The following is an 11,516-nucleotide window of genomic DNA, read 5'->3' as shown; positions in this document are numbered from 1 at the left end:
ACTACACAGTTGCTCTGATCTACATCCAGGCTGGCCTTGAAGACTTCCAGAGAGGAGCCATCCACACCACTACAGGCTACCTCTTTCAGCACTTCACCATCCTCACACATTAAAATTTTCCCTAATGTTTAATCTAAATCTGTCTTTCTGTTTGAATCCATTCCCCCTGGCCCTGTCACTACAAGTTCTTGTAAAATGTCGCTCTCTGTCTTTTAGGCTCCCTTCAGATATTGGAATACCACAATTCAGTCACCCCAAAGCCTTCTCATTTCCAGGCTGAAGAATCCTAATTCTCTCTGCCTTTCTTCATAGGAGAAGTGGTCCATCCCACTAATCATCTTGATAGCCCTCCTCTGGACTTGCTCCAACAGGTCCATGTCCTTCTTGTGCTGGAAACCCCAGAGCTGGATTCAGTACTGCAGGTGAGGTCTCATGAGAGCAGAGCAGAGGGGCAAAATCCCTTCCTTCACCCTGCTGCCCACGCTGCTTTGGATGCAGCCCAGGACATGTTTGGCTTTCTGGGCTGTGAGTGCTCATTGGGTCATGTCCAGCCTCTCATCCACCACCACTCCCAAGTCCTTTTCAGATGGCCTGCTCTTGATCTGTTCATCCCCTTCTCAGTGTTGATACCAGAGGTTGCCCTGACCCAGGTGCCATTCCTTGCACTTAGCCTTGTTAATCCTCATGACATTCCCACGGGCCCACTTCTTGAGTTTGTTCAGATCCCTCTGGATGCCATCCCATCCTTCAGGTGTGTCAACAACAGCACTCAGCACAGTTTCATCCTCAAGTTTTCTGAGGGTGCACTTGATCCCTTTGTGTCACCAATGAAGATATTAAATAACAGTAGTATAGACCCCTGAGGAACACCACTTGTCACTAATGTCCATTGGGACTGTGAACCATTTACCACTACCCTTGGATGCAGCTGTCCAAATAATTCCTTATCCTTATCAAACAGTCCACCAATCACGTCCATCTGTCTCCAGTTTAGCAAGAAGGATGTTGAGGGGAACTGTGTCAAAGGCTTCACAGCCTCGTTGTGTGAGACTACAGGATTGACTTCCAGTTTGAACAACCACATATCCACAGACTAACTGTGTATATAGTAGCTGTTTGTCTAGCATTTTTGGGCAACTGGTCTTTCAGTAATTACCACCTAGGATATCAGGTTTAGAGAAAATGATCTGGGTGGTCCTGGAGGACAAATCAAGCATATGCCAGAAATGTGCCCTTGGAGCAATGGAGGCCAGGGGCATCCTGGGCTGTGTTGGCTCTTTCCTTGCCTAGTCAAAGGTGGAGGAGATGATCTTTCTCCTCTATCTGGCATGTGTGAAATACTGTGCCCAGTTTGGGGTTTCCCAGTCCACGTAGCAAACTCCACACCATGTGAGGAAAGGCTGGGGCAGTTGGGTCTGCTGATCCTGGAGGAGAGAAGTTTTCAGAGGGATCTATTTTCTTTCTACAGCTACCCAGCAAGAGAGAAGAAAAGCCAAGCTCTTTCCAGATGTGTGCAGGGATAGGCCAGGAGGCAACTGACACTGTTTGAAACACATGAAAATACAAAAATTCTTCATATAAGACATTGATTTTTCATTGAACATGAGGTTGGTCAAACACAGGATGAATTTATCCAGTGAATCTGTGGGATCTCTGTCCTTGGAGTTGCTCAAGATTAAACTGGACATTGTCCTGCACAACCTGATTTGAATAGACCTCCTCTGAGTGGAAGGTGGGCCCAGAGAGCCCTTGAGGGCCTTGTCAGTCTATGTGATTGTGTGATGGTCTGACTCACTGAGTCCCTTCTTCCGCCCATGCCCCCCATGTGCAGTTCCATGAAATATCCGTCGTTTCAGAAAATGAGATTAACAGATGGTAGAAGTAGCTGTAGCCTGGGAGTTAGGCTGTACATTAAATTCTCACAAGTGGTGTGGAATGCAGGTCTCCTGTGTCTTATATGGTGCTTTAACTACTGGGCTCTTGGATAAAAGGGGTGAACCATTTCTCTCCTTCTGGGACCTGTCTCTTTGCTTCATTTGCTTTTATATGCAGTGCCTCTAAATTAAGTGTTCTGTTCCCAATTGACCCAAACACTTTTTTCCTTTTTTATTTCCTCATTTCTTCAAGAAGAAACAAAACCTGTTTAATTTAGTTCAGGCTGAGCCAGCTTTTTTTAAAAAATGCTCTGGTTTGGCAGCTACATGTGAGTGATTCTCACTAACCTTAAAAAGGAATAGAAAGTTCAGTGGCTTCATTCCCAATTTATGGGCCAAGACAGTGGCTGGGAAGGATTGTTTGACAGCTTTAGACTCAAGCTCAGGGGCTGAATTTCATTCCAGTTTATCCTCTGCTTTATGCTCATGTTACATCCAATCTTTATATTTTTTATAGATTCAAAAACAACTAAAATTTAAAAACATTAAAGTACAAATCACCATTGGCAGCCTACTTAGCACTTAAATAGAAATCTCCCTCCTTTGATTGCTTTATGCAATAAAAAGAAAACAAATAGAGAGCAAATATTTAAGTGCATTTTAGTTTTCTAGTTGTCATTGTTCACAGATTTTCCAAAAGATATCTAGAAAATTCTAAACTAGAAAATTCTAATCTAGATTTCTTTTTCCTGTGTGAAATTATAAAAATATTAGTTCCAACATGTATGTATACCAGTATTCAAAGAGCAGCAACCATCACTCTTCTTTCCTCTAGCTTGTTTCTATACCAATGAGTAGCTCTATGTTATAGGCAAGCCCTTAGGAGCTAGGAGAAGGACCTCTAAGAGAACCCATTTCTTGTTATGATATTATTATTATTATTATTATTATTATCACTATTAAATGTTTTTAAGAAAATATTAGAGGCTGAATTAAAACAGTAGAAAAAGTGTGCTACATGATCATGTGCTCAGATGGGAATTGAAGAGCATCTGTTTCCTGTGGCCTTGGCTGCCACAAAAGAAAGCCTAGCAACTCCATGCGCCACTTCTGGAAGCTCAAGACCATTGATTTTATGTTTAAAAAGCATTGAGCAGAACTCCGTTTGGGGAACGTGCCAAATCGATGTGTATGAGAGTACTCTCCCTTCACAGAAGTGCTGGCCAGTCGTGCACCTTCACTGCTTCCAAATTGGTTTTTGGTACACTGGGACCAAAGTTAGCAATAATGGGGATTGGGAAGGCTTCACGCCTGGCACTGTAAGGTTCTTATTTGATGCAGCACAGACTGAAGAAGCTGCAGGTAGCAGAGGGAGTGGCTGAGATATGAGGACACCATTATGCCTTGACACTGCTCTGCAGATCAAGATATGAGGTATCTTCACACAAAACTACCAAGAGTTTCTTGGTGGGCTCTAGACTCAAGTGAACCAGGGATTCTGGTTCTGGAGGGATTTTGGGAAGGCTTCAGTACTGCAAACTGAAGCAAATCTGTTGAAGCTGTTTGCAATAGCTATGGAACTGCATGTGCTGAGGGAACTGAGTTCTCTAGCACATTCATTCCAATAACTGGCGATATCTCCTTGGACATGTAAACCATTTCTCATCATCTTTCACAACTACAGAAAGCAAGTAAAAATGTTTATTTTTTTTTAAAGAGTTTTTGAAGCCTGTACACACAAAAAAATTCAGAAATGTGGGTATTGAATTACATAATATTGTCTTTTATGGCTGCTCTGGTCGATTTGGATATTATGTTTAAGTAAAATGCATCCTTGATGGGCTAGACATAGCTTAAAAATAAATAAGTTTTTTAAAAATCCAGACAAACCAATTGAACAAAATGAAAAAAAAAAAACACAAACCCCAACAAATTTCCTTTCTATTTATTAATTTTGTGTTAAGAATTTATATTAATACAATTTTTTCCCCCTTTTCTCCCTGGGAGAAACACACCTGAACCTTCTAAATTCATGGAGTGTGAGAGCTATTTTGACTGGAATAAATTTTGTAGGAATTTTTCTAGTGAAGTTGTAAGTTCTCTTTTATTCTGTTTCTTCTAAATATGCTGTACTTCTGCAGACCCTCCTTGGGAAACTGCTGGGTAATTTCACATTCCTGCCACATACCAGACTTGGTAAGAATACAGGCAAAGTATGGTGTTGTCTCTGTATCAGTTTGCACCAACACAAAGAGGACATCTAGCAATGTGAGACTTCAAATAATATTAAATATTTAATTTATAACTGCCAGTATTAAACACGTTTTTCTAAATTTTGTGTTTATGGAGATTAATTATTTAGCAACTGCATGAAGTCTGAATATTTGTGTAAAATGTGTTTAACCTTAAAAGTACAGAACACTGTGACAAGAATGTAATCAGAGTTTGGAAAACAAGGAAGGATTTAGCTGGAGAGCCCTTTTGTACGTGCCTAACTCTAAGTATGTAAGCCTGTGCTTCGTGCTCGGCCAGGCTGGGGTCCTGCTGCTCAGCACCTTGCTAGATCAAGACCTCAGGAAGGACAGATTGCCATTAATCCCTTCCTAATTGAGGACATCTTATCCCATCTGCAGCTCTGCTGGGCCAGACCTGCCCTGTTAAACAACTTCACGTTCTGGAGATGTTTGGCTGAACAACAAAAAGCTCACACCTGCTTTTTGTCATGGCCATAATGTACTTTTCTGCTGCCACTCTGACACTCTGCTGCCAGGGCTTCCTGCAGCCTCTTTGTCTTTGCATTGTCTCACTGTGGGGAAGGTGGGAAGCAGGCTAGCAGGAGCTGCAGCAGGCTGCATCCCTGGTGCAGCCCTGGCTGGACTGGAGGAAGCTTGCCTGCCAATCACCCCTCTCTTTAAGCTATGCTACCCTTGTTCAATAGAGGTAATGGGTCCAGTGGGCAAGTAATAGGTCCGGTGGGTCTATTACACATTTTTATTGAAAAGCAAAATAAATAGCCCTGTAAAACTCACACACTGCCCCAGGGCTACAATAATTTATGCACCTTCTTTTTCCTTCGTTTTCTCTTTTCCTTTTCAGAGCTGCTCAAGTGAACCTTTCCAGAATGGCAGGTAAGAGCTTTTGTAAATTCATCACCAGTTGTCTGAATAAGACAGTATTTAAAATACTGCATGTTATGTGGAGAACTGTGTCAGGTCTTTGATTTGATTACACACATGTGTAGTACCAAAGGAGATCACATATTACTCAGCTAAACTTGTTTAATAGAAAGGGCGTAAAAATCAAAGTATGTGTAGTATCAGGTTTACTTTCCAGAGAGAATGTATTTTTCCACAAAACTAAGGAAAGAGTAATTTACCACTCCAACAAGCTGGGAAAAAGGAGAACATTCTTTCCTAAACAGCTACAATTATGCATTTGGCAGGCAGTAGTAAAAGCAATTCTGCTTTCCTTCTTAGCCCATAATAAATCTTTACCTGGGACTGATTAGAGAGCAACTGGAGAGGTGCTGCTTTTCTTTCCAAGGTCTATCAATGATTTTTTCTTTTTTTTTTGTTCTTTCTGAACATGTTTTAACAGTGGAGTTAAGACTGTTTCACCATCTTTGTGGTTGTGTCCCACCTGTTCTTCATTTGTAGAAGTACAGATTTCTTATATCTGTAGGAGGAGAGAAGAAACCCCAATGTTAGAAAATCAGGATGATGTTTCAAAGGACATGATAAAGGAAATAATCCTGATGGGAATCCCTCCATGCCTGCATAAATCTATGCTTTCTTGAGTATCATAGAAGCAGTATTTTGAATTGTGCTTTGTCTGCTCCAAGCTTGATCTAAATGGTGTAGCAAAATATGAAAATGCTGCACCTTTAAACCCTTTAGAGAAAACCTTAGTAAGGTAAGTATAGCTTTCCTGTACCAAACTAAATGACTCATGGCACTTCAACTCTGTCTCTTAAACTTGTTGCTACATTAATGGCTGCATTAAGCATCTTTGGAAAAAATTAACTTTGCAGTGAGGAAAAAAGTCTTAACTACATTAATTAGAGGGTAGCATATGCCTAAGACCAAAAGAAAGGTGTATTTTCTAAAATTATTTGTTCACTTTTATCCTTACTGTTAACAATTCAGATAGTCTCATTACCAGGTGGCTGTTGTGCAGGATGATCTTATCTCAAACAGCTGTTTTCCTTTTCTATTTTACTCATGAGAGCAAAGCAAGAGGAAAAAAAACATTAAAATAAATAAATAAATAACCTTTCCTAAATTCAATAGAACACTTTAGGCAGAGCACTTGAGACAGATGTCGAGGAAAGAGAAAACATGGCCTCTTTATGATTTATTCCTTCCCCTCTCACAAAATTGTCATTAACACCTAGAAATTGGGAGACAGTAGTAATTATTTCGAACTGCAAAACAGTGAATAAAACTTTATTGAAAAACTCCTGCTAAGATTAATTCTCAGCTGGAAATTGAGACTGCCATGTGGACGATGCCGTGGCATAACATGCATAAGAAAAGAAAGCTAAGGAAACTTGGTAAGGAAACTAAACAGGTATCCAGCACGTGGGAAATAAAGGGATAGTCCTGGGACTGTATCAAGTGAAGTGTCTTGTGTGCTGTAGTGGGCCTCTGCTCATGCAGAGAGGGTTTGGAATAGGCAGCTGATGGTGGAGAGCAGAAGAGGAAGTTATTGGAACAGACAGTGTGGAAAGATAATTACTTGAGCTTAAACCAGAAGATAAAGTTTAATAAAGAGGAAAGCTGTCTTTATGGTGGTATTTTTTTGGAGTGTTTGGGTTCATATTTTAGTAAAAGCCACTGAGCTAATAGTCGTGAAAGATGTCTCTTGGCTGCAGAATAGTAAGAAGGTGACTTGTAGGAGGCTGGCTTCCCTACCAGGCTCAGCCTGAAAAAACTTCCTTGAGAGATGCAAAAGGATGCAGGTTACTCTCAGCAGTCCTATATTCCAAGCCTAAATTCTTCTTTATGTTTCTGCTAGGCAGCCCCCTTGTGTTAGGGGTTTTTCTAGCTATTTGAATGATCAGGAACCTCAGAGGCACCTTGCTTTCCCTGTTGGCAAGAAGTACAGGGAACCTTGGTGGAATGCAGGTGAGATAAATTCAACTCCCTCTGCTCATTCAGTCCAGGAAGCCTTACTGGAGACAGTGGTGCAAGGTAGGCATTTTTCTGCTAAGATTTGGGTTGTACAGTCAGTGCTTTAATGTGTGAGCACAGCATAAGCAACCTGATTACCTGCTGTGATTCTTTGCAGGACAGATTTCTTTCTCTATGGAATAAGGACTGTGCACCACTATTTGGGAACAGGAGGGAAGTTAAAGCAAGAGGAGTGCTATAGGCAGGCAGAAGGAAGTCCCTGAAGAACAGAGGACTTAAAGATGGACTAGGAATATTCAGACCTAATGTCTGGATTTAATTTAATTTTTATGCTGTTGTTAGAGACAGCCTGGAGTTTCTCTAAAGAATAAGCAAAGATACTGTCTTTTTACACTCCCAGGAGCGTAATCTTAAAAAATGTCTTCACTGTTTTTCCAGTGGCTACAGCCTCCCATCACATTGAGTTACGCTGTATAGTGAGGAAATGTTGGGGGCATTCAACCCTCTGGCTCCAAGTGAAATTGGTACTGGTTGTCTCTCACCTTCCACTCTTAAAAACACTTGACAATTTGACATTCTCACTGCTAAGTGAAACTGACAGAGGCTCATCAGCAATAGGACATTGTTATCAGCCCTGGCAGAAATCATACCAAGAGCCTTATGCGAAGTGATGACTTGCATTTACTTCCAGCAGGATGAATGCAATTGGGTGTCAAGTGTTCCCAGTGTATGACTAGGGAACGGTGAGGAAGTTACTTAAAGAACTTGTGTTCTTCCTGCTTCCATCTCAGTCATCTTGGAAATAGATTGCAAATTGCTTAAACCCTAAAATACTGCAGAGTAAATGTCTCATTATTACACTGTAGTATGATATGACTTGGAAAAAAACCTTAATATGCTTCAATGATTGTTTTCAGATGTTGGTCTTTATCAGACTCAAGATGCTGGGCAAAAGATGAAGGCGAATTGCTAGTACCACTCTGCTTGCCAATAATTCCGTCTTTCTTTCTTTTTTTTTTTGTTTTCTCTCTTTCCTTCCTTTCTTCCTTTTTTTCCATTTTTTATTTATTTATTTTTTTTTAATCCAGTTGTATTCATGAGACTAGTTGAGCAAGGCACACTGCACTGACCCCTCATATCTGGGATAGGCTTACAAACCCTGCCTTTGGCAGAGTGATGGAAACCAATTCAGATCTGAGGGCTATAAAAAGCCAAGCTGAAATAAATTCTGTCAAGTCATAGCTGAATTTTTCTTGCAAAAGAATTCTCCTTTCCCTCAACTACTGCCACACAGCTCTTTTAGATGATCCAAAATTGGCTGTTTAATGTCTCAGAATTCCAGGACTGTTGGGAATGGAAGGATTTTATTGATGCCAGCTGATGGTGCTCTCATCAGGTGAATGGAGGTGTGTTGACAGCCCTTGGCTGTGCGACCTCGAGACATTCAAGTCCCTCATCGAACAGTGACCGTGGAGAAAAGCATATGAAGAAATTAACAGAAGAATTTCAAAAGGGTTATGTTTCCATCTCTGTCATCTTATTTTGTGATACTCAATAAATAGAGAGATAGATTAAAAATTTTCCACTCATTGCCCTGTCACTGTGCAGACCTGCTGACAAAAATAAGTTATGTGACATTTGACTAAAAAACCTGACTGAATGTAGGGCCCCCTGTACTTAAAAAGAGTCATTATCACACAGAATAAAATGAATTGCTGTAAAAACCTTAACTTCGCAAGTGAAGGTTTTTCATCTTCCTCTTTCCTAGCAAGAGGTTCTGGTTTTGGTACTTTTAACCCTTAATTAAAAAATGCATTTCTAAAATAGAGGTAGCTTATTTGAAAGGACATCTCAATAACAGGAAAATAAGAGCCAAAAAGACCTTCCCAAGGAAGAAGTCATCCACTGTTTTTTAGTTGTGTGTTTTTTTGTTATTTTTTCCTGAACATGGAAACTGCAGCAAAGGCTATGGGTAAGAAGGAAAGGATGAGGTCTCCAGATTTGTCTCTTGCTATAGCTGTAAGTCTCATGGAAGTCCACCAAGACAGGGTTCTCTGCTGGCCAAATCCTAGTTCCGAAATGCACAACCACTAAATTCTTCTTCATTTCCTTAGCAACCACTGGGAGAAGCTCAAGCAACACTAACCCAAATAAACAGGTGAGAGAGTGCCTGCCTGTTACCCACATTATCCTTTATTTTTCCTTGTTTTTTAGGTGTGTGGTGCTGTAGGAAACACCTGCATGGGGCTCTGGTCTCTTTCTACCCAGCTGACTTTTTTCAACCATGCACTGGCTTGGGGTCAGCCCTCGCAAGCAGGTGTTTTCCTTCAGAATAGCTTTCTTGTCTGAATCCAAGTGGATCACAAGGGCCGAACTTCACTGCCGGAGGTCACAGGTCAAACACGGCAGCACAGGGTCCCTTGGGTACTGTGCTTACCAGGTGTTTAATATTATCAGAGGTTATTTGCTGAAACCGTGATAGAGTGTTCTCAGTGATTCAAAATAAATTTAACGAGAACAGTTTTAAAAGCCCCCACATTAGAGGATGTCTGTTCAATGGACAGAGAGGTTAAAGTTAATTCGATCAGGCATATGTACTTTCTCCAAAAAGGAACATATGCACTCAGCGGCTTGGCCCCATTTGTTGCAATTTTGGGTCTCATTTCCATTTGCAAGAAAGATAACTACTTACATATGGAAGCAATAAATAAGAGAAGTCATTAACATTTCTCTAATTTAGGGGAAGAAAAAAAAAAACACAAAAAAAAAACTCTTAACGAAGTAATATCTTTGCCAGGGCAGACAGAAATGTAAATTGGAGATTGGAAGGAAACCTATTAAAGGAATTGCTATGTTGCTAGTCTTTTTTAATCTAATGAATTTATGAATTGCCACTTGTTAGGTCATAGACTTCGTTAATTTCCTATGTGTTTAGTTAAGGAGAGAAAGTATGGGGCAGGAGGAAGGAGGGGTGAAAGGAAAATGCTTGTGAACAATGAACCTGAGCAAATATTTTTGTAAAATGTGTTAAGGCTATTAGGTTCAACATTTTTGACTAAACCCAGCTATATTTAGAAAATCTGAGAAAGATTGCTCTGTACATCTACTGAACAGGATAATGTTAAGTTTCTAAAACTTTTTCTGTGCTTATTCATATGCCCTTGAAAGACGTAAAGGGTTAAAAGGTTGTGGCATTTGCTGAATAATTTTATTGAAAACAAGAAAAATTTTAAGAAAGTGGTCTTACATTATGGTGCCGGTTTACTAGTCACATGTCTATGGGTCACACTCTCAAAAATTATAGCTAATCAGATACCTCTTGGGCTTTCTTTGGTGCAAACCATGAAGAGGAATTTTCACGCTCCTTTTTCCTGTGGATTGCAGAAGCTGAAATAGATACTGAAACTTGGTTTTCAAGAGGTGGGAATTCTTTCTAGCTTTTTTTTTTTTTTTTTGAAAAGTCAGCTTTTATTTTGAAGGAAATGACAGAGGAGGACAAACACCAAAAATGTTAGAGTAAGCAAAGAAAAATAAATCTCTGTTATTTTTTGTATAATTATTCAACAGTGGTTGGCAAATCAGTGCTTTGTGCAGTCGATGGCATTTTGCAACCCCAACCTCTCAATGCACTGAAAAGGTAATGGACTGGTCCTACTTCCATCAGTCATTGCAGGCCTTCCCATGGATCCCTGTCCTGACACACGTAGAGTGAATGAATGACGCCAATTCAGCGGCTCTTTAAAGTGTATGACTTGGAGATAGGAATGCTAACAACTGCATCAGCAATTGCTCCCTGAGCATGCAGCAGGCTTCCCTCCCAGACAGGCAGCTGAGTGAGCAGCATACTGAGCCTGCTGACTTCAGCGCTGGGTACCTGCAATTTCCTTCAGTCCTGGAGGCAACCAGGTATTGAAAGCAATTTCTGAGTTGGCTGGATTCTTGTGTGTTACTGAAAAATGTTCAAATAGCAACATGTTGCTGTAGCAGGCGGCTACTTTCTCATCCCTGAGGGCTGTGGGGAATTAATTGTAATAGTATCCCTTATGAATGAGCCAGCGAGTATAGACTGAAATATAAGTTACACGCATATGTGTGCGTGCACAAGCACATGCAAACTCTTGGAAATTCAAACCAAACCTTGATAAGTTTAGATAAAGTCCCCACTGCACTTCAGTGTAAATCTGTGCTTCTGAGTGATGCTTCTGGCTCCACTTGGACCACTCAAGCCGAAGAAAAAACCAAAACACCCAAACAAAACACAATCCAAACTCAAAGGCAGTTTTTGTTGCAGTTCTGGCATAAAAGGAAACAGAAACTAATAGAAATTGAATTGAAATGTCTGTTCTCAAGAGGCCCATGTCTGCATTCTTGAGGGTTCGGATAGTTTGGATAAACTCTGTACAAGTATTTGAACTTTTTGGTAGGTCTTCAAACTGAACCTCTAAACCTTCTGAGGTTCACAGGTGGCTTGCCACTTTTGTGCTGCTGTGGAGCTGGACTCAGTCTGCTT

The 11,516-nt window shown here is 40.5% G+C and overlaps 1 long non-coding RNA gene across 1 annotated transcript; it reads left to right on the top strand.

Annotated features, from left to right (window-relative positions):
• The first annotated feature begins 4,636 nt into the window (after positions 1 to 4,636).
• LOC137469664 (uncharacterized) lies at positions 4,637 to 10,401 on the top strand. Its single transcript, XR_010996630.1, has 4 exons — positions 4,637 to 4,814; positions 4,971 to 5,002; positions 5,534 to 5,786; positions 9,121 to 10,401. It is a non-coding gene; the product is annotated as an uncharacterized lncRNA (long non-coding RNA).
• Positions 10,402 to 11,516: the final 1,115 nt, after the last annotated feature.

Source organism: Anomalospiza imberbis, chromosome 2, assembly GCF_031753505.1.
Source record: "Anomalospiza imberbis isolate Cuckoo-Finch-1a 21T00152 chromosome 2, ASM3175350v1, whole genome shotgun sequence".
NCBI classification, from domain to species: Eukaryota; Metazoa; Chordata; class Aves; order Passeriformes; family Viduidae; genus Anomalospiza; species Anomalospiza imberbis.
The sequence above is the reverse complement of the archived record's forward strand: the minus strand, read 5'-3'. Positions and strand labels throughout refer to the sequence as shown.